The sequence below is a fragment of the Oncorhynchus tshawytscha genome, linkage group LG14 (assembly GCF_018296145.1).
Source record: "Oncorhynchus tshawytscha isolate Ot180627B linkage group LG14, Otsh_v2.0, whole genome shotgun sequence".
In the NCBI taxonomy this organism is placed as follows: Eukaryota; Metazoa; Chordata; class Actinopteri; order Salmoniformes; family Salmonidae; genus Oncorhynchus; species Oncorhynchus tshawytscha.
Genome location: NC_056442.1, coordinates 56,887,055 through 56,913,290, shown reverse-complemented (window position 1 = coordinate 56,913,290; position 26,236 = coordinate 56,887,055). Strand labels below are relative to the sequence as shown.

The following is a 26,236-nucleotide window of genomic DNA, read 5'->3' as shown; positions in this document are numbered from 1 at the left end:
TGGGGAGGGGCAAGATGTTCACAAATGCTAGAAGGAGGGTGTGTGTGTGTGTGTGTCCCTCCCCCGAGTGAAAAAGTTCTAGAACCCCTGGACTAGTGTATAAACCCCTTATGTTATTGAAATGGTTTTCCCGAGTGAGGACTTGTGAAGAGCAGAATCAACAACGTCTGCATGATAATGAAAACAGTTGCTTTGTGAGAAGGTGTTAAAAGTTGTGTTAGCCATTGTTATGTAAACGAGAGCTGAAAAAGGACCAGTGACCCTGGCTTTGGCCCCAAATGAGAGCAGGTCTGCCTGGCGCAGTGACACACGAGATACAAATCACCTCCCAGCTTTTAGCATAGGATACCTCACAGCTATTAGCATCAAGCATATGATACAGTTGAAGTCGGGAAGTTTACATACACTTAGGCTGGAGTCATTAAAAAACACATTTTCAACCACGCCACAAATTTCTTGTTAACAAACTATAGTTTTGGCAAGTCGGTAAGGACATCTACTTTGTGCATGACAAGTCATTTTTACAACAATTGTTTACAGACAGATTATTTCACTCAATAACAATTCCAGTGGGTCAGAAATGTACATAAATGAAGTTGACTGTGCCTTTAAACAGCTTGGAAAATTCCAAAAAATGATGTCATGGCTTTAGAAACTTCTAATAGGCTAATTGACATCATTTTTATTTATTTATGTCACCTTTATTTAACCAGGTAAGCAACTTGAGAACAAGTTCTCATTTACAACTGCGACCTGGCCAAGATAAAGCAAAGCAATTCGACACATACAACAACAGAGTTACACATGGAATAAAACAAACATACAGTCAATAATACAGTAGAAAAATAAGTCTATATACAATGTGAGCAACAGGTGAGATAAGGGAGGAAAAGGCAAAAAAAAGGCCATGGTGGCAAAGTAAATACAATATAGCAAGTAAAACACTGGAATGGTTGATTTGCAATGGAAGAATGTGCAAAGTACTAATAAAAATAATGGGGCGCAAAGGAGCAAAATAAATAAATACAGTATGGGGATGAGGTAGTTGTTTGGGCTAAATTATAGATGGGCTATGTACAGGTCAGGTGCAGTAATCTGTGAGCTGCTCTGAAGTTTAAAGTTAGTGAGGGAGATAAGTGTTTCCAGTTTCAGAGATTTTTGTAGTTCATTCCAGTCAGTCATTGGCAGCAGAGAACTGGAAGGAGAGGAGGCCAAAGGAAGAATTGGTTTTGGGGGTGACCAGTGAGATATACCTGCTGGAGTGCGTGCTACGGGTGGGTGCTGCTATGGTGACCAGCGAGCTGAGATGAGGGGGGACTTTACCTAGCAGGTTCTTGTAGATAACCAGGAGCCAGTGGGTTTGGCGATGAGTATGAAGCGAGGGCCAGCCAACGAGAGCGTACAGGTTGCAGTGGTGGGTAGTATATGAGGCTTTGGTGACAAAACGGATGGCACTGTGATAGACTGCAATGTATTAAGTAGGGTATTGGAGGCTATTTTGTAAATGACATCGCCGAAGTCGAGGATCGGTAGGATGGTCAGTTTTACAAGGGTGTTTGGCAGCATGAGTGAAGGAGGCTTTGTTGCGAAATAGGAAGCCAATTCTAGATTTAACTTTGGATTGGAAATGTTTGATGTGAGTCTGGAAGGAGAGTTTACAGTCTAACCAGACACCGAGGTATTTGTAGTTGTCCACATATTCTAAGTCAGAACCTTCCAGAGTAGTGATGTTGGACGGGCGGGCAGGTGCAGGCAGCGATCGGTTGAAGAGCACGCATTTAGTTTTACTTGTATTTAAGAGCAATTGGAAGCCATGGAAGGAGAGTTGTATGGCATTGAAGCCCTGTGGCACCCCCATAGAGACTGCCAGAGGCAAGGACAATAGGCCCTCCGATTTGACACACCGAACTCTATCAGAGAAGTAGTTGGTGAACCAGGCGAGGCAATCATTTGAGAAACCAATTTGAGTCAATTGGAGGTGTACCTGTGGACGTATTTCAAGGCCTACCTTCAAACTCAGTGCCTCTTTGCTTGACATCATGGGAAAATCTGAAGAAATCAGCCAAGACCTCAGAAAAAAAAATTGTAGTCCTCCACAAGTCTGGTTCATCCTTGGAGCAAGGAAGAAGCCACTGTTCCAAAACCGCCATAAAAAAGCCAGACTACGGTTTGCAACTGCACATGGGGACAAAGATCGTACTTTTTGGAGAAATATCCTCTGGTCTGATGAAACAAAAATAGAGCCGTTTGACCATAATGGCCATCGTTATGTTTGGAGGGAAAAGGGGGAGGCTTGCATGCCGAAAAACACCATGCCAACCGTGAAGCACGGGGTGGCAGCATCATGTTGTGGGGGTGCTTTGCTGCAGGAGGGACTGGTGCACTTCACAAAATAGATGGCATCATGAGGGAGGGAAATTATGTGGATATATTGAAGCAACATCTCAAGACATCAGTCAGGAAGTTTTAAAGCTTGGTCGCAAATGGGTCTTCCAAACAGACAATGACCCCAAGCATACTTCCAAAGTGGTGGCAAAATGGCTTAAGGACAACAAAGTATTGGAGTGGCCATCACAAAGCCCTGACCTCAATCCTATAGAATATTTCTGGGCAGAGCTGAAAAAGCATGTGCGAGCAAGGAGGCCTACAAACCTGACTCAGTTACACCAGCTCTGTCAGGAGGAATGGGTGGATTTTGGCCCAACTTATTGTGGGAAGCAATAAAGTAGAGTAGACTTTACCGACATTTCACATTCTTAAAATAAAGTAGACCTAAGACAGGGAATAGACTTGGAAAATGTTTAAATGTATTTAAATGACTTAAACTTCCGATTTACCACACAGCTGATATATTTAGCATGAAGCTCTTTCCCAACACGTCAGAGTTAAAAAGTAAGAAATTATGAATTGAGGGATGAATACATGTTTATTGAATAGGACACCTCATGTCTATGAGCATTAGCAGCTATTAGCATAGGACACCTCACATCTACTAGCATCTAGCATAGGACAATAAATGGTGGCTGTTGAACCAAGTTGAGAAGACTAATTAAATTGTAAACGGTCATGTTCAAAACATATAGATTAAATTGTTGTAAAGATGGGGAGAGGTCTGTCCATAATAGAGTCAGGCTCTGCTTTTTTGACACCACACTCCAAAAAGCAAGTGCTGGAGGCACTATTTGTCTGATCTTGATTATTGTCCAGTCGTGTGGTCCAGTGCTGCAAGGAAAGACCTAGTTAAACTGCAGCTGGCCCAGAACAGTATGGCGCGTCTTTCTCTTCATTGTAATCAGAGGGAAAATACTAAATAAATAAATACTATTTTGCCTATGAGTTGAGAGTATCACTTATTTTTCTTAGTGTGTTGAAAATCCCAAATTGTTTGCATAGTCAAATTACACACAGCTCTGACACACACACACACACTTACCCCACCAGATATGCCACCAGGGGTCTTTTCACAGTCCCCAAATCCAGAACAAATTCAAGAAAAGGGTACAATATTATATAGAGCCATTATTGCATGGGACTCCCTTCCATCTCATATTGCTCAAATGAACAGTAAACCCGTTTTTAAAAAATCAGATAAAGCAACACCTCACGGCACAACACCTCTCCCCTATTTGACCTAGATATTTAGTGTATGTATTGATATCTAGGCTGTTGTTCTGTCCTTGATCTGTTCTTGTCTATTAATGTTCTGTATTATGACATGTTTCAGGAAGATTAGCTGCTGTTTTCGCAACTGCTAATGTGATCCTAATGAAATACCCCCAAAATACCTAATGTCTATTAGCATTAGCCGCTATTAGCATCTAGCATAGGACACCTCATATCTATTAGCATTAGCAGCTATTAGCATCTAGCATAGGACACCTCACATCTATTAGCATTAACATTATCTATTAGCATCAGGTAGCACAGGGTACGGTGTAGGTGTGGGCAATTCCAGTCCTCGAGGGCCTGATTGGTTTCACAGGTTTGCCCCAGCCCACCTACCGGACTCCAATAATCACCTAATCATGATCTTCAGTTTAGAATGCAATTGGATGAATCAGCTTTGTATGGTCGGGATGGAGAAAAAAATAAAAAGCCACTCGAAGACTGGAGTCGCCCATCCCTGTAGCTCTGTGTTACAGTGGATTTTCACACAAGAAACCGAGACAGCGGTAGGCCGAGGCAGAGACAGCGGTAGGCCGAGGCCGAGACTGAGGTGGGCCGAGGCCGAGACTGCGGTGGGCCGAGGACGAGACTGCGGTGGGCCGAGGCCGAGACACCGGTAGGCCGAGGCCGAGACACCGGTAGGCCGAGGCCGAGACACCTCATTACACAACTGTACCTCGTGCTGGGGACTAAAATGTGTCACACAACAATGCCACAGATGTCTCAAGTTGAGGGAGCATGTAATCGGCATGTGGTCTGCAGGATCGTCCACAGAGCTGTTCCCAAATCATTTAATGTTCATTTTTCTACCATAAGCCGCCTCCAATGTCATTTTAGAGAATTTGTCAGTACGTCCAACCGGCCTCACAACCATAGACCACATGTAACCACACCAGCCCAGGACCTCCACATCCGGCTTCTTCACCTGTGGGATCATCTGAAGATGGGGAGGAGGGGGGTGCTGAGGAGTATTTCTGTCTGTAATAAAGCCCTTTTGTGGGGAAAAAGGCTGGGCCTGGTTCCCCAGTTGGTGGGCCAAGACGCTGGCAGGCTGAGGCCAAGATGCTGGCGGGCTGTCTTTCACTTCCTAATCATACGTGTGGCAGCTAGCGACCTCCCTGCCTGTCTGTCTGGCCCAGGCATTTAAAACATCCCTTAACTACGGCCTTCATTCCTTTGCTGGCTATAGACTGAACACAATGCTGACCACAGATTGGCTGGGAAAAAATGACACGGAGCCAAGGACAGTTAGCAGCAGCTAAAAGACCCGTGATGATGTATTGAGAATGTGTTCTCGGTTAATCCGCCGTGATTAGAATCTCCTTTCAGCGAAGAGATCAATGTGTTCCAATGTGTTCCAGGTCAGTGAGCGACAATATCAAGCCGAAGCTCCGCTACCTCGATGTGGCTTGGTTGTTTCTTTATGTAACACTCGGACACATCATCAACTAAAAAGACTCAAAACACCCTGTGGTGCATCACTTACGACCAGAGCTATTTGGGACAGACCCCTTCCACTTCCCGTCAACCCTCATATCAATCTGAAGCAGGGAATAACGGAGGTTGAAGCTGTGATGACCAGCGCAGGCAGGAGTGTAAACTGAACTGACAATGAACTTAAAGCTGAGTGACAAACGTCCACGAACAGGGTTCCATTTGGGACAGAGTCCTTGACGTGAGAGTCGAGACGCCAAGTTTCCACATGTGACCCACATATGAGAAAGGACATCAGAGAAAGAGACGGTCTTCTTCAGATAAGAAAATCTGGCTTTCAAATCACATGCACGGTTTGTTTGTCACTGGTATATAGTCGGTGTAAACTACACAGCAAAATGCTTTCTTACAAGCTCTTCAGCAACTATGCCGAGTTCATATAAAATACAAAAAGAAAGCACAGAATTCTATGACCGTACCAGCCGTGCATCTATACAGATCAGATCAGACCCATACAGATCAGATCAGACCCATACAGATCAGATCAGCCCCATACAGATCAGATCTTACCCATACAGATCAGATCAGACCCATACAGATCAGATCTTACCCATACAGATCAGATCAGACCCATACAGATCAGATCAGCCCCATACAGATCAGATCAGACCCATACAGATCAGATCAGACCCATACAGATCAGATCAGACCCATACAGATCAGATCTTACCCTGTATGGGTCAGATGTGATCTATACAGAATATGCTGCTGAGTCTACTGATCCAAATCAGATCTCCAGATCTCTACATCTTCAGACCAGGCCCACCGTGAAGCCTTGGGTCCCACAAAACACCCATCTCTTCAGCACAGCACCCCCAGGAACGAAACCTACCCCTGGGGAGATCCCCACCCCATGCACCCACCTCTCCATCACCACAAAGTCTGCTGGAGCTAACTCAAACCCCATGGGAGAGGAACATGACAGTCTAAATTCTCCTCTGAATCCACAACCACCACAGCACTCCAGGAGCTAACCCCAAACCCCCCCAGGAGCTAACCCCAAACCCCCCAGGAGCTAAACCCAAACCCCCCAGGAGCTAAACCCAAACCCCCTTGGAGTTAAACCCCCAACCTCCAGGAGTTAAACCCCCAACCTCCAGGAGTTAAACCCCCAACCTCCAGGAGTTAAACTCCCCAACCTCCAGGAGTTAAACCCCCAACCTCCAGGAGTTAAACCCCCAACCTCCAGGAGTTAAACCCCCAACCTCCAGGAGTTAAACTCCCCAACCTCCAGGAGTTAAACCCCCAACCTCCAGGAGTTAACCCCAAAGGCGTCAGCATGCTCCGATCTCGTCTAGGCGAACCAAAACGAGAGTGCTTGCATACTCTCTTAAAAGACATTTGCTTGAAAAATGAGGGGAAAAAAGCCATCGAGGCACTGAAGAAAGTATACACTTCCTAAAAATAGTCAGAATTAACATAACATAACTCAAGAAATCTGACATTTTGGCAGAGGAGATCAAACTGTTCCGAACTGTTTGGGATGGGAAGCCATAACCCCCCCCAACAACCACTACTCTCTCTAATCTTCCTTCCCTCCAGCCCCCTGTGCATTGAGGCGTGACCCATCTGGGTCTTGGCACACACACACACACACAACTACACAAAGCTGTGGAGGAACAGAAAGGTCTGGGTTGTCCTGGTCTCAAAACAACCACACACACACACACACAACTACACAAAGCTGTGGAGGAACAGAAAGGTCTGGGATGTCCTGGTCTCAAAACAACCACACACACAGTCCTACCGGTCCCTCTAGTCCAGGACAAACAATGTCCCTCTGTTCTGTTGTCTGTCTGATAAGAAAGTCACACTGTTGTAAAGCCCTAATCTCGACAACCACTTTGCATATCTAGATGTTTTATAATGGTGGGGTATTTCCTTTGCCTGCCCTCACCCCCCCAAACCGTCACCTTTCAGCAGGCAGTGAAAAGAGAAAGGCAACTGTTGGAGGAAGCTGATGAAAAATCTTCTTTGTTGGTCTTGTTTTAAAGGATGGTATTTTATTTTATTTTACCTTTATTTAACTAGGCAAGTCAGTTAAGAACAAATTCTTATTTTCATTGACGGCCTTGGAACAATGCCTAGGAACTTGCAACCTTCCGGTTACTAGTCGTACACTCGAACCACTAGGCTACCCTGCCGCCTCTACACTCTAACCACTAGGCTACCTGCCGCCTCTACACTCTAACCACTAGGCTACCCTGCCGCCTCAACACTCTAACCACTAGGCTACCTGCCTCCTCTACACTCTACCCACTAGGCTACCCTGCCGCCTCTACACTCTAACCACTAGGCTACCCGGCCGCCTCTACACTCTAACCACTATAGGCTACCCTGCCGCCTCCACACTCTAACCACTAGGCTACCTGCCTCCGCCACACTCTAACCACTAAGCTTCCCTGCCGCCTCTACACTCTAACCACTAGGCTACCCTGCCGCCTCTACACTCTAACCACTAGGTTACCCTGCCGCCTCTACACTCTAACCACTATAGGCTACCCTGCCGCCTCTACACTCTAACCACTAGGCTACCCTGCCGCCTCTACACTCTAACCACTATAGGCTACCCTGCCGCCTCTACACTCTAACCACTAGACTTCCTGCCGCCTCTACACTCTAACCAGTAGGCTACCCTGCCGCCTCTACACTCTAACCACTAGGCTACCCTGCCACCTCTACACTCTAACCACTAGGCTACCCTGCCTCCTCTACACTCTAACCACTAGGCTACCTGCCGGCCCTACACTCTAACCACTAGGCTACCCTGCCGCCTCTACACTCTAACCACTAGGCTACCCTGCCTCCTCCACACTCTAACCACTAGGCTACCTGCCGCCCCTACACTCTAACCACTAGGCTACCCTGCCGCCTCTACACTCTAACCACTAGGCTACCCTGCCGCCTCTACACTCTAACCACTAGGCTACCTGCCGCCCCTACACTCTAACCACTAGGCTACCCGGCCGCTCCAATGGAGTGGCTAATAAGTCTGGCTGAACATCTGACTTTACTGCTAATTTCAGAAATGATGTGACTAAACTCTACAAAAAAAAAGAAACTGTATTATCAACGATCAACGATAAAGAACGATGGGAGAGAAAAAAAAGTTGGCTCGACTTTAAATATAAAGATGAGTTGGCTTCTCCACTAACACATGGGCTTGTGCTTTAGAGATTGTTTATGAGACCCTATGTTCATTTTCTATCATTCCTTCCTACAAGAAGAAGTTGGTCGTTATTCGTGGATGTGCCTTGTACACGGTTCTGATTAAATTTGTAACAAAAATAGTATTTTCATAGACTTGAAAGCCAGATCAGTGATTATTGCAAACAAGCAGGTTTACAGTGTTATTGACCTTTAATTGTGCGACAAAGCTTATTTAGAGATACACACACAAAACGTGTGTGTGTGTGTGTGTGTGTGTGTGTGTGTGTGTGTGTGTGTGTATATATATATATTTTTTTTTTTTAAATAGAGATATGATTTTTAGGCCATAATCACCCATCACCCACCCACACTCCCTTTAGAGAGCCAAGACTACCAGATAAAAAAAAAAGTGTTTTATCTCTCAACACTGAATATCAGAGTAGCTAAAAAAAAGCACTCACCCAAATCCTCTCTTCTCAGCTAGTCATAGTCCTGGTCAGCTCTGATAGTTGAAACCAGAGCCTTACTACCCTTGACCTCGTGTCCTGCTAAATTCTAGGGCGACGGTTGCTAGGCTACATTTCCATAACTATGACAGGCAGCAGATGACCCATTCTCACCCTGCTCCGGGGTTCCTTTAGCACAAAACGACACAGAAGCAAGCAGCCTGGGTTGAAGTAGATTGAGATTCAACAAATTTACAGTCCCATCTTCCCATGACACTTATTTAACTAGGCAAGTTAGACACTCACAAGGGATTATTTTGTAATGCATCCAAAATGGCACCCTGTTCACTTTTAGTGCCCTACTCTGGACCAGGGCCCGACAGGTAGCGCTACGCATTGAATAGGTTAACATTTACGGCCTCGGTATTGTTATTTTAATTGTGTTAATTATTATTGTAAAAAAAAAAATACTTTAGATTATTTAGTAAATATTTTCGTATCTCTATGAAAACCTTGAACTGCATTGTTGGTTATGGGCTTGAAAGTAAGCATTTCACTGTAAGGTATCTATTCTGCGCATGTGGCATAGTTATTTTCTGTTATCAGGGAGCAAATTTCTTGTGACAAATGTTTTGTTCTTAGGGGTGCGACTGCATCTAGGGTATTACGCAAGGTTAAATTAAGATCCTCAATTAGGTGGGTAAACAGATTATGGAGAGATAAAATATATATATAATTTAGATCCACAATATTTATTCCACAGGACAAAACTAGATTTTAGGATATGACTGTAGCAATGATTAGATCCGGAGACAAAAGCCACTGAGTCGATGGGGGCTCTGAAAGCCTTTTGGAGTGGGTCTGTGGACTTTTCCATGTTAATATCTCAAGCTAATTTGCACGCTGAAGCTGTGTTGCGCTTGGTGACCTCTGACTGTTTCATCCTAACATTGTTGGTGCCGACGTGGACAACAATATCCCTATACTCTCTACACTCGGCAGTTTTAGCTTTAGCCAGCACCATCTTCAGATTCGCCTTACCGTCGGTAGCCCTGCCCCCTGGTAAACAGTATGATCGCTGGAGGATTCTGTTTTTTTTTTTGTGTTTTTTGAATTGTACCCCTTTTTCTCCCCAATTTCGTGGTATCCAATTGTTTTTAGTAGATACCATCTTGTCTCATCGCTACAACTCCCGTACGGGCTCTGGAGAGACGAAGGTTGAAAGTCATGCGTCCTCCGATACACAACCCAACCAAGCCGCACTGCTTCTTAACACAGCGCGCATCCAACCCGGAAGCCAGCCGCACCAATGTGTCGGGTACACAGTTTGATCACACCGTGTACCTGGCAACCTTGGTTTGCGCACACTGCGCCCGGCCCGCCACAGGAGTCGCTGGTGCGCGATGAGACAAGGACATCCCTACCGACCAAGCCCTCCCTAACCCGGACGACGCTAGGCCAATTGTGCGTTGCCCCACGGACCTCCCTGTCGCGACCGGTTATGACAGTGCCTGGGCGCGAACCCAGAGTCTCTGATGACACAGCTGGCCTTAACCACTGTGCCACCCGGGAGGCCCCTTTTACAAGTCTAATACTGCGGGTAATGGAGTTGCCAATGACTAGGGTTTTGATCTTGTCAGAGCTAATGGTGGGAGGCTTCGGCGTCTCAGACCCCGTAACGGGTGGAGGAGAGACCTGAGAAGGCTCGGCCTCTGAATCGTTGTGTAGCAAAAAAGGCCCATGGAGTTGGTGGAAGAATCCTGTAATTCATGGCCACTTGCTCAGCTGGGCCAGGGGCGCTTTAAAAATGTCAGGCGGAAATGTCAGACAGATCTCAACTCCATAAAGGGAGGAAATCGCCATCGCCCCGATCGCGCTGCTTTCTCTTCCTTTACTCCGTCTAATCCAGAAGTTCTGTGCGTCCATGAATCCACCACAGACTACCCAGTAAATATACCACTTTGTGGGGTAAATATACCACTTTATGGTTAAAGGAATTCCTGCCTCAGTCTCATCCATTCCTCTGTCACCTGACTGTCACCTGACCCTTGACCACCTGTTCACCTTCACTGTCAGTCATCCTACCTGTCCAGCTACCCACACAGATTCCACTAATCTTTCACATTGCGTCCATTTTTAAACATTTATTTCATAATGTTTATTTCACCTTTATTTAACCAGGTAGGCTAGTTTTGAGAACAAGTACTCATTTACAACTGGGACCTGGCCAAGATAAAGCAGAGCAGTTCGACCCATATAACAACAGAGTTACACGGAGTAAAACAAACATACAGTCAATAATACAGTAGAAAAAGTCTATATACGATGTGAGCAAATGAGGTGAGATAAGGGAGGTAAAGGCAATAAATAGGCCATGGTGGCGAAGTAATTACAACTTAGCAATTAAAACACCGGAGTGAATAGATGTGCATAAGATGAATGTGCAAGTAGAGATACTGGGGTGCAAAGGAGCAAAAATAATAATAAATAACAATATGGGGATGAGGTAGTTGGATGGGCTGTTTACAGATGGGCTATGTACAGGTGGGCTAGGTACAGGTGGGCTAGGTACAGGTGGGCTAGGTACAGGTGGGCTATGTACAGGTGCACCATGTCCAGATAAAATGCCAAGGGGTAAAAAAAAAAAGTTGAATTGAAAAAGTAGAACGAGGAAAAATCTAAGACGTTGGAAAACGTATTAGAAGTTTTTTTAAAGTGAAAAGTTAGGCAGATATGCAAAGTAGCGAACAAACAGCACAATATCACAGAGACAAGTCCAGAAGTTGAGGGCAGAGCAATGAGGGAGGAACCATCAACAGACTAGTCAGTCCCTCATGCTAACATTTACAGGTAGCAACGATCAGACTAGTCAGTCGCTCATGCTAACGTTTACAGGTAGCAACGATCAGACTAGTCAGTCCCTCATGCTAACGTTTACAGGTAGCAACGATCAGACTAGTCAGTCCCTCATGCTAACGTTTACAGGTAGCAACGATCAGACTAGTCAGTCCCTCATGCTAACGTTTACAGGTAGCAACGATCAGACTAGTCAGTCCCTCATGCTAACGTTTACAGGTAGCAACGATCAGACTAGTCAGTCCCTCATGCTAACGTTTACAGGTAGCAACGATCAGACTAGTCAGTCCCTCATGCTAACGTTTACAGGTAGCAACGATCAGACTAGTCAGTCCCTCATGCTAACGTTTACAGGTAGCAACGATCAGACTAGTCAGTCCCTCATGCTAACGTTTACAGGTAGCAACGATCAGACTAGTCAGTCCCTCATGCTAACGTTTACAGGTAGCAATGATCAGACTAGTCAGTCCCTCATGCTAACGTTTACAGGTAGCAATGATCAGACTAGTCAGTCCCTCATGCTAACATTTACATATAGCTACTATCACAAACAACTGAATTTTACAATATTGTGAAAAAATATGAATAGCAACATACAGTTGAAGTCAAAAGTTTTCCTACACCTTAGACACGTATATTTAAACTCAGTTTTTCACAATTCCTGACATTTAATCCTGGTAAAAAATTCCCTGTTTTAGGTCAGTTAGGATCACCACTTTATTTTAAGAATGTGAAATGTCAGAATAAAAGTAGAGAGAACTATTTATTTCAGCTTTTATTTCTTTCATCACATTCCCAGTGGGGCAGAAGTTTGCATATACTCAGTTAGTATTTGGTAGCATTGCCTTGAAATTGCTTAACTTGGGTCAAATGTTCCAATACCTTAACTTTGTTGTCCTTAAGCCATTTTGCCACAACTTTGGAAGTATGCTTAGGGTCATTGTCCATTTGGAAGACCCATTTGCGACCAAGCTTTAACTTCCTAATTGATGTCTTGAGATGTTGCATCAATATATCCTCATAATTTTCCATCCTCATGATGCCATCTATTTTGTGAAGTCCACCAGTCCCTCCTGCAGCAAAGCACCCCCACAACATGATGCTGCCACCCCCGTGCTTCACGGTTGGGATGGTGTTCTTCGGCTTGCCAGCATCCCCTTTTTTCCTCCAAACATAACGATGGTCATTATATGGCCAAACGGCTCTATTTTTGTTTCACCAGACCAGATTTCTCCAAAAAGTACGATCTTTGTCTCCATGTGCAGTTGCAAACCGTAGTCTGGCTTATTTATGGCGGTTTTGGAGCACTGGCTTCTTCCTTGCTGAGCAGCCTTTCAGGTTATGTCGATATAGGACTCGTTTTACTGTGGATATAGATACTTTTGTACCCGTTGCCTTTAGCATCTTCACAAGGTCCTTTGCAGTTGTTCTGGGATTGATTTGCTCTTTTCGCACCAAAGTATGTTCATCTCTAGGAGACAGAACGCGTCTTCTTCCTGAGTGTTATGACGGCTGTATGGTCCCCTGGTGTTTAAACTTGCATACTATTGTTTGTACAGATGAACGTGGTATCTTCAGGCATTTGGAAATTTCTCCCAAGGATGAACCTGACTTGTGGAGGTCTACACATTTTTTTCTGAGGTCTTGGCTGATTTCTTTAGATTTTCCCAAACATCAAGGACAGAGACACTGAGTTTGAAAGTAGGCCTTGAAATACATCCACAGGTACACCACCAATTGACTGAAATGATGTCTATTAGCCTATCAGAAGCTTTTAAAGCCATGACATCATTTTCATGAATTTTCCAAGCTGTTTAAAGGCACAGTCAACTTAGTGTATGTAAACTTCTGACCCACTGGAATTGTGATACAGTGAATTATAAGTGAAATAATCTGTCTGTAAACAATTGTTGGAAAAATGACTTGTGTCATGCACAAAGTAGATGTCCTCACCGACTTGACAAAACTATAATTTGTTACCAAGAAATTTGTGTAGTGGTTGAAAAACAAGTTTCAATGACTCCAACCTATGCGTATGTAAACTTCCGACATCTACTGCAGCAAAAAGTGGACATTGGTTTGCTTGCTTAGTTGTGAGAGATGAGGTTTGGTTTCTTCACACTTCCTTTAGGAGGGGAAAGGATTTAAAACCAAGGAGCCATTTGCCTCTGCAGCTATCTCAGGAACACACACAGACACTGCATGCTACACTAAAACATTGGACACACACACACACACACACACACACACACACAAATGGATATGAGTTAAGCTACCTTACCTTGCTGCAACTAGGCAGAGCCAGTGTGCTTCCTTTCAGCCCGACTGCTCAGATTCAGAGGAAATCACTGCATCACTGGAGACATTTCACGCTCCATTCTGTTGGCTCCAGAATCCTGACACTCCTCTTTCAACTGTACAGAGGGAAGACTGAGTCGGTATCGTGTGACTGGCTGCTGCTGCCTGCCAGGCTGATTTGAGGAACTGGGGGGTAGAATATAGCAGGGAGAGAGGAAGGGGGTGTGGCTGTTTGTAAAACTCTTCACTCACATCCCTCCCTACTTCGCTCATTCTTTGATCCCCCACTCCCCCTCCCTCTCTGATCCCTCACTCTTCCTCCCTCTCTGATCCCTCACTCTTCCTCCCTCTCTGATCCCTCACTCCTTCCCTCGTTTCCTGATCCCTCACTCCTTGCCTCCTTCCCTGATCCCTCCCTCCTTGCCTCCTTCCCTGATCCCTCCCTCCCCTCCTGCCTGATCCCGGATCCCTCCCTCCCTTCCTTCCCTGATCCTGCTGTCCTTTACTTCCTTCCTGATCCCGGATCCCTCCCTCCTCCTCTGATCCCTCCCTCCCCTGATCCCTCCCTCCCCTGATCCCTCCCTCCCCTCTCCCTCCCCTCCCTTGTTCTCCGATTCCTCCCCCCAGACTGAGAAGTGACTGCTGTGCCAGCAGGAATGTCTGTTCCCTCCTTATAAATCCACCCTCCCTCAGTCTCCTGTTTAATTGCCTCAGAAGCTCACTTGTGGGAAGCATCACATTTCAACTTGGACTCAGGGGTAGACGTATCATGGTAAACTTTAGTGTTGTATGGTACGTTCTGTATGGTATGTATTCATTTGTGGATGTCCATCATCCATTTCGTATGATATGTTAGGAATTTGCAAAACGTATTTTTTTTATTTTTTATTTTACCTTTATTTAACTAGGCAAGTCAGTTAAGAACAAATTCTTATTTTCAATGACGGCCTAGGAACAGTGGGTTAACTGCCTTGTTCAGGGGCAGAACGACAGATTTTGTACCTTGTCAGCTCAGGGATATGAACTTGCAACCTTTCGGTTACTAGTCCAACGCTCTAACCACTAGGCTACCCTGCCGTATGATATGTTACAAATTCCAATTTATTGTTGCTAACTTTAGCTAGGTGGCTAACACGGTAATGTTACCTAAGCTAGAGGTTAGGATTAAGGTTAAGCGTAAGGTTAAATTCTACTAGTTTGCCTAATTTCAGTTTGTGACAAAACAAGCAAGTATAGTGTAGAGAATCACTGTACCATCTAAACCACTGTTAAATATATTTTCCAGAACCACAAATATTATATTTACAACGGTTTAAAGATGGTGTACAAAATCAAAAGTAAAAAGACACAAAAAAACTCAATTTAAGAACGAAAAGCATTGAAACAGAGCACATAGAACATATGTATTATCATGAGTATGTATTGCGATAGTGGCTTGATGGGTCACTGGTTTATAGTGTTATTTCCTGTATGTTTCACCATAGGTTAACCTTTTTGGATGTTTGTTTTTAATATGTTACATTAATATGCTTATTGCTTATTAATGTAACATCTATAAACCTCAAATTTTTATGTGAATTTGGTCAGGTCACCCCCCAAAAAAAAAAGTTGCATTTAGCAGCTCTAAGTAGTTGCAAAGTTAATAATTATCTAAAATACTTAGGTGGTCCAACTTTTGGGTTGCTAGACGTTTGAGTTATACATTCGACCAACCTACTTTCGTTTTTGCCTCAAGTAACCTTCTGTTTTATGTAACCATACCAATAGTAAAATTTCATACTAATTTGAGTGTCCCGGATGTACGTTTACTTATGTTACGTCTAGTCAATGAGACCAGGCTGCAAATTTACACTAAAAATCTCACACACCCTCTTCCCTAACATACTCACTTACACACCCCTTTCAGATACAACCTAGCGCCATAATACAGTCACAAGATATTTATTCCTGCTTTAGTTGAAGGAAGCTCTTTATTTGACTGATTCATCATTCTAATCAAACATGTCTCTCTCGGGTCATTACTAAACATCACATCATCTGGATCCAGAATGAAAGAGGGGAAAAAATATATATCTGATCTGGTCTGTGATTGAGAAGGAGGGTTGTGATAACGGCAACATAAAACAAAAACACAGAATGTGTTGTCATCGCATCAAGACATGTCGGCAAAGAGAGAGAGGAGAGAAGAGGACGAAAACAACACTAGACACGATGGAACACAAAGCTTTTACTATCTTCATCCTGGAATATACAAGGTCAGAGGTCATCTGCTTTTGGCCTAAAGAGCAGGAACCTGGACTTCGTCAAAGAAATTGGAAATACAGACATTGTCATCCTACAAGAAACATGGTATAGATGAGACAGACCCACTGGTTGCCTTCTAGGCTACAGACAGCTGTTAGTCCCATCCACCAAACTACCAGGTGTGAAACTTCGAAGAGACTCAGGGGGTATGCTAATTTGGTATAGAGCAGACCTAACCCACTATTAAATTATTCTAAACAGGAATATTTTTCACCTGTCTAGAAATGAATAAGGAAATTATCTCAACAGAGAAAAATGGCCTAATTTGTGCTACCTATATCCCCCCCACTAGAATCCCCATACTTTAATGAAGACAGCTTCTCCATCCTAGAGCGGGAGATCAACCATTTCCAGGCTCAGGGACATGTACTAGTCTGTGGAGGCCTAAAAGCCAGAACTGGACATGAACCTGACTCTCAGCACACAGGGGGACAAACACCTGCCTGGAGGTGACAGCATTCCCTCCCAAATATGCCCCCCTACACAACTATGACAAAACAACCAGCAAAAATGGGTCACAACTCCTGCAGCTCTGTCGCATGCTGGGTCTGTACATAGTCAATGGTAGGCTTCGAGAAGACTCCTATGGTAGGTACACCTACAACTCATCCATCACTGACCTCAACCCAGAGTCTCTCAGAGGGTTCAGTCAGCCCACTGACACCCCTATCAGATCACAGCAAAATCTGTCTAGCTGAACAGAGCATTACTCAATCATGAGGCATCAAAGCCAAAGGAACTGAATAATATTAAGAAATACTATAGATGGAAGGAAAATAGTGTGGAAATTTACCAAAATACAATTAGGCAACAACAAATTCATTCCCTATTAGACAACTTCCAGGACAAAACATTTCACTGTAATAGTGAAGGTGTAAACTTGGCAGTAGAAAACCTAAACAGTATATTTCAACTTCCCCATCGAACACATTTTTTTTCAAGCAGACAACCTAAGAAAATTAACTATGACAAATGGTTTGATGAAGAACGCAAAAACCTAAGAAAGAAATTGAAAAACCTGTCCAACCAAAAACATAGAGGAGACCCAGAAAACCTGAGTCTACGCCTTCACTTTGGCGAATCACGAAAACAATAATGTAATTAAAGAATCGAACCACTTCTGGGAAAATTGGAACACTCGAAACAAACAACAACATGAAGAGTTAAAAGAGGCGTGAATAAACCTCTTCTCCAATCTTATTGTCTCTATAACAAAGAACAAACAGCAAAAACATACACGTGATCAAATAAGAATCTTATGGCTGGTGGCAGTATTGAGTAGCTTGGATGAATAAGGTGCCCAGAGTAAAATGCCTGCTACTCAGTCCCAGAAGCTAAGATATTAATATTATTAGTATATTTGGATAGAACACACTCTGAAGTTTCTAAAACTGTTTGAATGATGTCTGTGAGTATAACAGAACTCATATGGCAGGCAAAAACCTGAGAAAAAAAATCCAACCAGGAAGTGGGAAATCTCAGGTTTTTAACTCATTGCCTATTGAAGATACAGTGGGATATGGGATATGTTGCACTTCCTAAGGCTTCCACTAGATGTCAACAGTCTTTAGAACCTTGTTTGATGCTTCTACTGTGAAGTGGGGGCGAATGAGAGGGGAATGAGTCAGAGGTCTGCCAGAGAGCCACGACCTGGTCACACGCGTTCACGTGAGAGTTAGCTTGAGTTCCATTGCAATTCTGAAGACAAAGGAATTCTCCAGTTGGAACATTAATGTTAAAAACATCCTAAAGATTGATTCTATATATCGTTTGACATGTTTCTACGGAACCTTTTGACTTTGACTGCTCCTAGTGATCGCGCGTCATGAATTTGGATTACTTTACTAAATGCGAACAAAAAGGAGGTATTTGGACATAAATGGACATTATCGAACAAAACAAACATTTACTGTGGAACTGGGATTCCTGTGAGTGCATTCTGATGAAGATCAAAAGGTAAGTGAATATTTATAATGCTATTTCTGACTTCTGTTGACGACACAACATGGCGGATATCTGTTTGGGTTGTTTTGGTCTCTGAGTGCCTTACTCGGATTATAGCATGGTGTGCTTTTTCCGTAAAGTTTTTTTGAAATCTGACACAGCTGTTGCATTAAGGAGAAGTGCATCTATAATTCCGTGCATTATAGTTGTATCTTTTATCAATGAGTATTTGAGTATTTCTGTAAATTGATTTGGATCTCTGCAAAAATCACAGAATGTTTTGGAACTACTGAACGTAACACACCAATGTAAACAGATTTGTTTTATATAAATATTAACTTTATCGAACAAAACATACATGTATTGTGTAACATGAAGTCCCATGAGTGTCATCTGATGAAGATCATCAAAGGTTAGTGATTAATTTTCTCTCTATTTCTGCTTTTTGAGACTCCTCTCTTTGGCTGGAAAAATGGCTGTGTTTTTCTGTGACTTGGCTCTGACCTAAAATAATCGTTTGGTTTGCTTCCGCTGTAAAGCCTTTTTGTAAATCGGACACTGTGGTGGGATTAACAAGAAGTGTATCTTTAAAATGGTGTAAAATACTTGTATGTTTGAGGAATTATAATTATGGGATTTCTGTTGTTTTGAATTTGGCGCCCTACACTTTCACTGGCTGTTTTCATATCGATCCCGTTAGCAGGATCTCAACCCAAAGAGGTTTTAAAGACTACCAGAACCCACTAGATTCTTCAATTACATTGAATGAACTACAGGACAAAATACAAACCCTCCAACCCAAAAAGGCCTGTGGGTTTGATGGTATCCGAAATTAAATTAAATATACAAACCACAAATTCCAATTAGCTATACTTAAACTTTTTAACATCATTCTCAGCTCGGGTATCTTCCCCAATATTTTGAACCAAGGACAACCCCAATTCACAAAAGTGAGACAAATTTGACCCCAATAACTACCGTGGGATATGCGTGAAAAGCAACCTTGGGAACATCCTCTGCATTATCATTGACAGCAGAATTGTACATTTCCTCAGTGAAAACAATGTGATGAGCAAAAGTCAAATTGTCTTTTTACCAAATTACAGTAAAACAGACCACGTATTCACCCTGCACACCCTAATTGACAAACAAACAAAACAAAATCTTCTCATGCTTTGTTGATTTCAAAAAAGTTTTGCTCAATTTGGCATGAAGGTCTGCTATACACATTGATGGAATGTGCTGTTGGGGGGAAATCCTACGACATTATAAAATCCATGTACACAAACAAGTGTGTGGTTAAAATTGGCAACAAAAAAAACAAATTTCTATCCACAGGGCCGTGGGGTGAGACAGGGATGCAGCTTAAGCCCCCCCCCCCTTCAACATATATATCAATGAATTGGCGAGGGCACTAGAACAGTCTGCAGCACCCAGCCTCCCCTGCTAGAATCCAAAGTCAAATGTCTGCTGTTTGCTGATGATCTGGTGCTTCTGTCACCTACCAAGGAGGGCCTCAACAGCACCTAGATCTTCTGCACAGATTCTGCCAGACCTGGGCCCTGACAGTAAATCTCAGTAAGACAAAAATAATGGTGTTCCAAACAAGGTCCAGTCGCCAGGACCACAAATACAAATTCCATCTAGACACCGTTGCCCTAGAGCACACAAACTATATATACACCTTAGCCTAAACATCAACACCACAGGTAACTTCCACAAAGCTGTGAACAATCTGAGAGACAAGGCGAGAAGGACCTTCTATGCCATCAAAAGGTACATAAAATTCAACATACCAATTAGGATCTGGCTGAAAATCGGTTACAGAACCAATTGACCTTTATGGTTGTGAGATCTGGGGTTCACTCACAAACCAAAAATTCACAAAAATGGGACAAACACTAAATTGAGACTGCATGCAGAAAATAAAAAATAAATAAAAATCTTTTGTGCAACGTAAAACACCAAATAATGAATGCAGAGCAGAAATAGGCCGATACCCGCTAATTATCAAAATCATGTGTGAGAGCGAACGAGAGAACGAGCAAAAGATCCAAAATAGAACTGTGAATGAACGAAAGGGCTGAAGCATAGTTGTCATAGCACCGGCGATGTCCTCAGGCTGCTTGCCTTGTCAGAGATGATGGCTGCAGAAAACAACCAGCCAGGGAGACAACACACACATCACGTGTTTCCAGAAGCAGTTTTGCATACCAACACTAAAACAGACCCTGGGGTTACACTAGGAAACAGACGCCTGATAACCAAACGGTCTCTCTCACACACAGTGTCGTTCTCTCTCTGCGTCTCTCTCTCTCGCTCTCATCAAATTAATGGTGATGCAGATCGGAAATATAATAAAATGAAAACAATCTAACAATTGACATTTAATAGTAAGAAATGAATGAGGACAATAATGAACTAGTGAGAAAGACACGCACGCACACACAGAGTCCTGCCTACTGTGTCAACACCACTTTAACATTACAGCAACACAAGCCAACCTGCCCTCACATCATAAGCTCTATATCTCTGTAAGAGCATGGAAGTCTCAGTCTGTGTGTGTGCGCGCGCGTGTTTGTTTGTAACATAGTAAAATGGGGTCACTTTCCCCTGCCAACCATCTGAGTGGATCATCTTGACAGGAACATACTGAGAGGATTTAAAAATTCTCTCAACGATATAAGATGACTTGCAAGCAGGAATTCTGCATATGTTTGTGACCTTCGGTTAATATATTGGTTAGATGGGAATGTTATATATACACACATACACATATATAATATATTTAGCCAAATGCATTTAAACTCAGTTTTTCACAATTCCTGACATTTAATCCTAGTAAAAAGTCCCTGTTTTAGGTCAGTTAGGATCACCACTTTATTTTAAGAATGTGAAATGTCAGAATAATAGTAGAGAATTATTTATTTCAGCTTTTATTTCTTTCATCACATTCCCAGTGGGTCAGAAGTTTACATACACTCAATTAGTATTTTGTAGCATTGCCTTTAAATTGTTTAATAACTTGGGTCAAACGTTTTGGGTAGCCTTCCACAAGCTTCCCACAATAAGTTGGGTGAATTTTGGCCCATTCCTCCTGACAGAGCTGGTGTAACTGAGTCAGGTTTGTAGGCCTCCTTGCTCGCACACGCTTTTTCAGTTCTGCCACAAATGTTCTGTAGGATTGAGGTCAGAGCTTTGTGATGGCCACTCCAATTCCTTGACGTTGTTGTCCTTAAGCCATTTTGCCACCACTTTGGATGCAAGCTTGGGGTCATTGTCCATTTGGAAGACCCATTTGTGACCAAGCTTTAACTTCCTGACTGATGTCTTGAGATGTTGCTTCAATATATCCACATAATTTTCCATCCTCATGATGCCATCTATTTTGTGAAGTGCACCAGTCCCTCCTGTAGCAAAGCACCCCCACAACATGATGCTGCCACCCCCGTGCTTCACGGTTGGGATGGTGTTCTTCTGCTTGCAAGCCTCCCCCTTTTTCCTCCAAACATAATGGCCATTATGGCCAAACAGTTATATTTTTGTTTCATCAGACCAGAGGACATTTCTCCAAAAAGTATGATCTTTGTCCCCATGTGCAGTTGCAAACCGTAGTCTGGCTTTTTTATGGCGGTTTTGGAGCAGTGGCTTCTTCCTTGCTGAGCGGCCTTTCAGGTTATGTTGATATAGGGCTAATTTTAAAAATTACTTGTCATGCACAAAGTAGATGTCCTTACCGACTTGCCAAAACTATAGTTTGTTAACAAGAAATTTGTGGAGTGGTTGAAAAATGAGTTTTAAGTGTGTGTATGTATGTATATATAATATATAATTACTTATTTATGCGTCACTTGATAACTACGACATGGAAGCATGTCTAGGGCCGTACGTCAGCCTATGAAGCTTTTCAGGGTAGGCATGCTGAACTGGGATCAGGTCCCACCCTCTCCATGTGATTTCATTCATTGTGATCTAAAAAGGCAAAACTGATCCCAAAACAGCACTGAACTTAATAGGCTATCCACCTGCCTTTAAATTCTCTCCCTCAATCTATACCTACCCAGATTTTTTAAAATTATTATTATTATTATTTATTTTTTAACTCACTCACAGAGAAGCAGCAACAGAGTCCTCCCCCGTTCCTCTGTTCTAAAGAATCTATTGTTCTGTGATGGATGGAGGGAGGGAAAGTTGGAGAGATGATCATTCTCACAAGAAAACTTTTGGCCAGTAGAATTAGCCAGTCCGTGTAGAATGCGTCAACATGACTGTCTGGGGGCCGAGTCATAAATGGAACCCGAATCCCCTATACAGCACACCCAATGGACCCTGGTTAACAGTAGTGCACTATATTAGTCCCCTACACAGCACACCCAATGGACCCTGGTTAACAGTGGTGCACTATATTAGTCCCCTATACAGCACACCCAATGGACCCTGGTTAACAGTGGTGCACTATATTAGTCCCCTATACAGCACACCCAATGGGCCCTGGTTAACAGTGGTGCACTATATTAGTCCCCTATACAGCACACCCAATGGACCCTGGTTAACAGTGGTGCACTATATTAGTCCCCTATACAGCACACCCAATGGGCCCTGGTTAACAGTGGTGCATAATTAGTCCCCTGCAGCACACCCAATGGGCCCTGGTTAACAGTGGTGCACTATATTAGTCCGCTATACAGCACACCCAATGGGCCCTGGTTAACAGTAGTGCACTATATTAGTCCCCTATACAGCACACCCAATGGACCCTGGTTAACAGTGGTGCACTATATTAGTCCCCTATACAGCACACCCAATGGACCCTGGTTAACAGTAGTATAATAGGGTGCACTATGTAGGGCATAGGGTGCACTATGTAGGGCATAGGGTGCACTATGTAGGGCATAGGGTGCACTATGTAGGGAATAGGGTGCACTATGTAGGGAATAGGGTGCACTATGTAGGGAATAGGGTGCACTATGTAGGAATAGGGTGCACTATGTAGGGAATAGGGTGCACTATGTAGGGAATAGGGTGCGCTATGTAGGGAATAGGGTGCGCTATGTAGGGAATAGGGTGCGCTATGTAGGGAATAGGGTGCGCTATGTAGGAATAGGGTGCGCTATGTAGGGAATAGGGTGCGCTATGTAGGGAATAGGGTGCGCTATGTAGGGAATAGGGTGCGCTATGTAGGAATAGGGTGCGCTATGTAGGGAATAGGGTGCGCTATGTAGGGAATAGGGTGCGCTATGTAGGAATAGGGTGCGCTATGTAGGGAATAGGGTGCGCTATGTAGGGCATAGGGTGCGCTATGTAGGGAATAGGGTGCGCTATGTAGGGAATAGGGTGCGCTATGTAGGGCATAGGGTGCGCTATGTAGGGCATAGGGTGCGCTATGTAGGGAATAGGGTGCGCTATGTAGGGAATAGGGTGCGCTATGTAGGGAATAGGGTGCGCTATGTAGGGAATAGGGTGCGCTATGTAGGGAATAGGGTGCGCTATGTAGGGAATAGGGTGCGCTATGTAGGGAATAGGGTGCGCTATGTAGGGAATAGGGTGCGCTATGTAGGAATAGGGTGCGCTATGTAGGAAATAGGGTGCGCTATGTAGAGAATAGGGTGCGCTATGTAGGGAATAGGGTGCGCTATGTAGGGAATAGGGTGCGCTATGTAGGGAATAGGGTGCGCTATGTAGGGAATAGGGTGCGCTATGTAGGGAATAGGGTGCGCTATGTAGGAATAGGGTGCGCTATGTAGGAATAGGGTGCGCTATGTAGGAATAGGGTGCGCTATGTAGGGAATAGGGTGCGCTATGTAGGAATAGGGTGCGCTATGTAGGAATAGGGTGCGCTATGTAGGAAAATAGGGTGCGCTATGTAGGGAATAGGGTGCGCTATGTAGGGAATAGGGTGCGCTATGTAGGGAATAGGGTGCGCTATGTAGGAAATAGCTATGTAGGGAATAGGGTGCGCTATGTAGGGAATAGGGTGCACTATGTAGGGAATAGGGTGCGCTATGTAGGGAATAGGGTGCGCTATGTAGGGAATAGGGTGCGCTATGTAGGGAATAGGGTGCGCTATGTAGGGAATAGGGTGCGCTATGTAGGAAATAGGGTGCGCTATGTAGAGAATAGGGTGCGCTATGTAGGGAATAGGGTGCGCTATGTAGAGAATAGGGTGCGCTATGTAGGGAATAGGGTGCGCTATGTAGGGAATAGGGTGCGCTATGTAGGGAATAGGGTGCGCTATGTAGAGAATAGGGTGCGCTATGTAGAGAATAGGGTGCGCTATGTAGGGAATAGGGTGCGCTATGTAGGGAATAGGGTGCACTATGTAGGGAATAGGGTGCACTATGTAGGGAATAGGGTGCGCTATGTAGGGAATAGGGTGCGCTATGTAGGGAATAGGGTGCGCTATGTAGGGAATAGGGTGCGCTATGTAGGGAATAGGGTGCGCTATGTAGGGAATAGGGTGCGCTATGTAGGAAATAGGGTGCGCTATGTAGGGAATAGGGTGCACTATGTAGGGAATAGGGTGCGCTATGTAGGGAATAGGGTGCGCTATGTAGGGAATAGGGTGCGCTATGTAGGGAATAGGGTGCACTATGTAGGGAATAGGGTGCACTATGTAGGGAATAGGGTGCACTATGTAGGGAATAGGGTGCACTATGTAGGGAATAGGGTGCGCTATGTAGGGAATAGGGTGCGCTATGTAGGGAATAGGGTGCGCTATGTAGGGAATAGGGTGCGCTATGTAGGGAATAGGGTGCGCTATGTAGGGAATAGGGTGCGCTATGTAGGGAATAGGGTGCGCTATGTAGGGAATAGGGTGCGCTATGTAGGGAATAGGGTGCGCTATGTAGGGAATAGGGTGCGCTATGTAGGGAATAGGGTGCGCTATGTAGGGAATAGGGTGCGCTATGTAGGGAATAGGGTGCGCTATGTAGGGAATAGGGTGCGCTATGTAGGGAATAGGGTGCACTATGTAGGGAATAGGGTGCGCTATGTAGAGAATAGGGTGCACTATGTAGGGAATAGGGTGCACTATGTAGGGAATAGGGTGCACTATGTAGAGAATAGGGTGCGCTATGTAGGGAATAGGGTGCACTATGTAGGGAATAGGGTGCCATTTGGGACACAGCCCTGGGAAGACCTCTCTCTCTCTCTCTCTCTCCTCCATGAAAACATCTCTCCATCACACTGTAGTCTACAGGTAGAGAGAACTATGGATAATAGACCAGTTCAATCTAACTTGGTCCCTGATCTCTTTTGTCTTGTTTTTCAAACTCTTATGGGTCATTGTCATGATAAAGTGCAATGGAATGAACTTCAAAAATAAAACAACACCAAAAGATAGTAGAAAATAATGAAGATGAAGATCTTTTCTCCCATCCAATCACATGCACTTCCGTTCAACAACTATTGCAAAAAAAAAATTGAATTGAAGGAAAAAGAGGGTGTGTTGTAGAAGGGCTTTCTTAGCAGGGCTTTCTTAGCAGAGCAGGGCTTCCTTAGCGGGGGCTTCCTTAGCTAACGTCATAACTACAATGGGGTCTGAATGATGAATAATTATGGAAATAACAGAGTTGGAGTCGATTGATTTGGAATTATAATTCAGGCCTACTGAATGCATCGTTGCAGTGACTACAATACCAAACGTCCCTCCACAAGGGAATGGATGGTTCCCCAACATCTGCTATGTAAAGATCCTCTTTGACATTTACATTGCAACTTATATCCAAGTGAGGGCTGACCTTTTTTAAATGTTTGGCATATAAAATGTAAAACGATTACATGTTATTATTTTTGCTTTATAAATTATTTCATAAGACTCCGTTTGTAAATGTATTTATTTATTTATTTATTAAATCTGTCTTACAGAGAAGGGACTGTACAGTTTGGCTGGTGTTCAGAACAAACAGAGCCACAACAACATTTCGCGGTCCAAATTGAACCCTATTGCTTTCTGGTGAACTACTTAGGACCAGGGCCCATAGCAACGCTGCAGCTGGACAGAACAAAGTTAGTCTACAGCAGAACAAAACACTCAGGGGGAGGGAAAAAAAAGTTTGTCTGGAACAGAACAAACAGAA

At 43.8% G+C, this 26,236-nt stretch overlaps 1 protein-coding gene across 3 annotated transcripts in view; it reads right to left on the bottom strand.

The window, feature by feature from the left end:
• LOC112267642 (rho guanine nucleotide exchange factor TIAM1) overlaps positions 1-26,236 on the bottom strand; it is a 130,777-nt gene that overhangs the window by 97,935 nt on the left and 6,606 nt on the right. For all 3 annotated transcript variants that reach the window (XM_042297719.1, XM_042297720.1, XM_042297721.1), the window contains exon 2: positions 13,894-14,026. The gene's annotated coding sequence lies outside the window, so the exon portion shown is untranslated. The remainder of the gene's footprint in view (positions 1-13,893; positions 14,027-26,236) is intronic.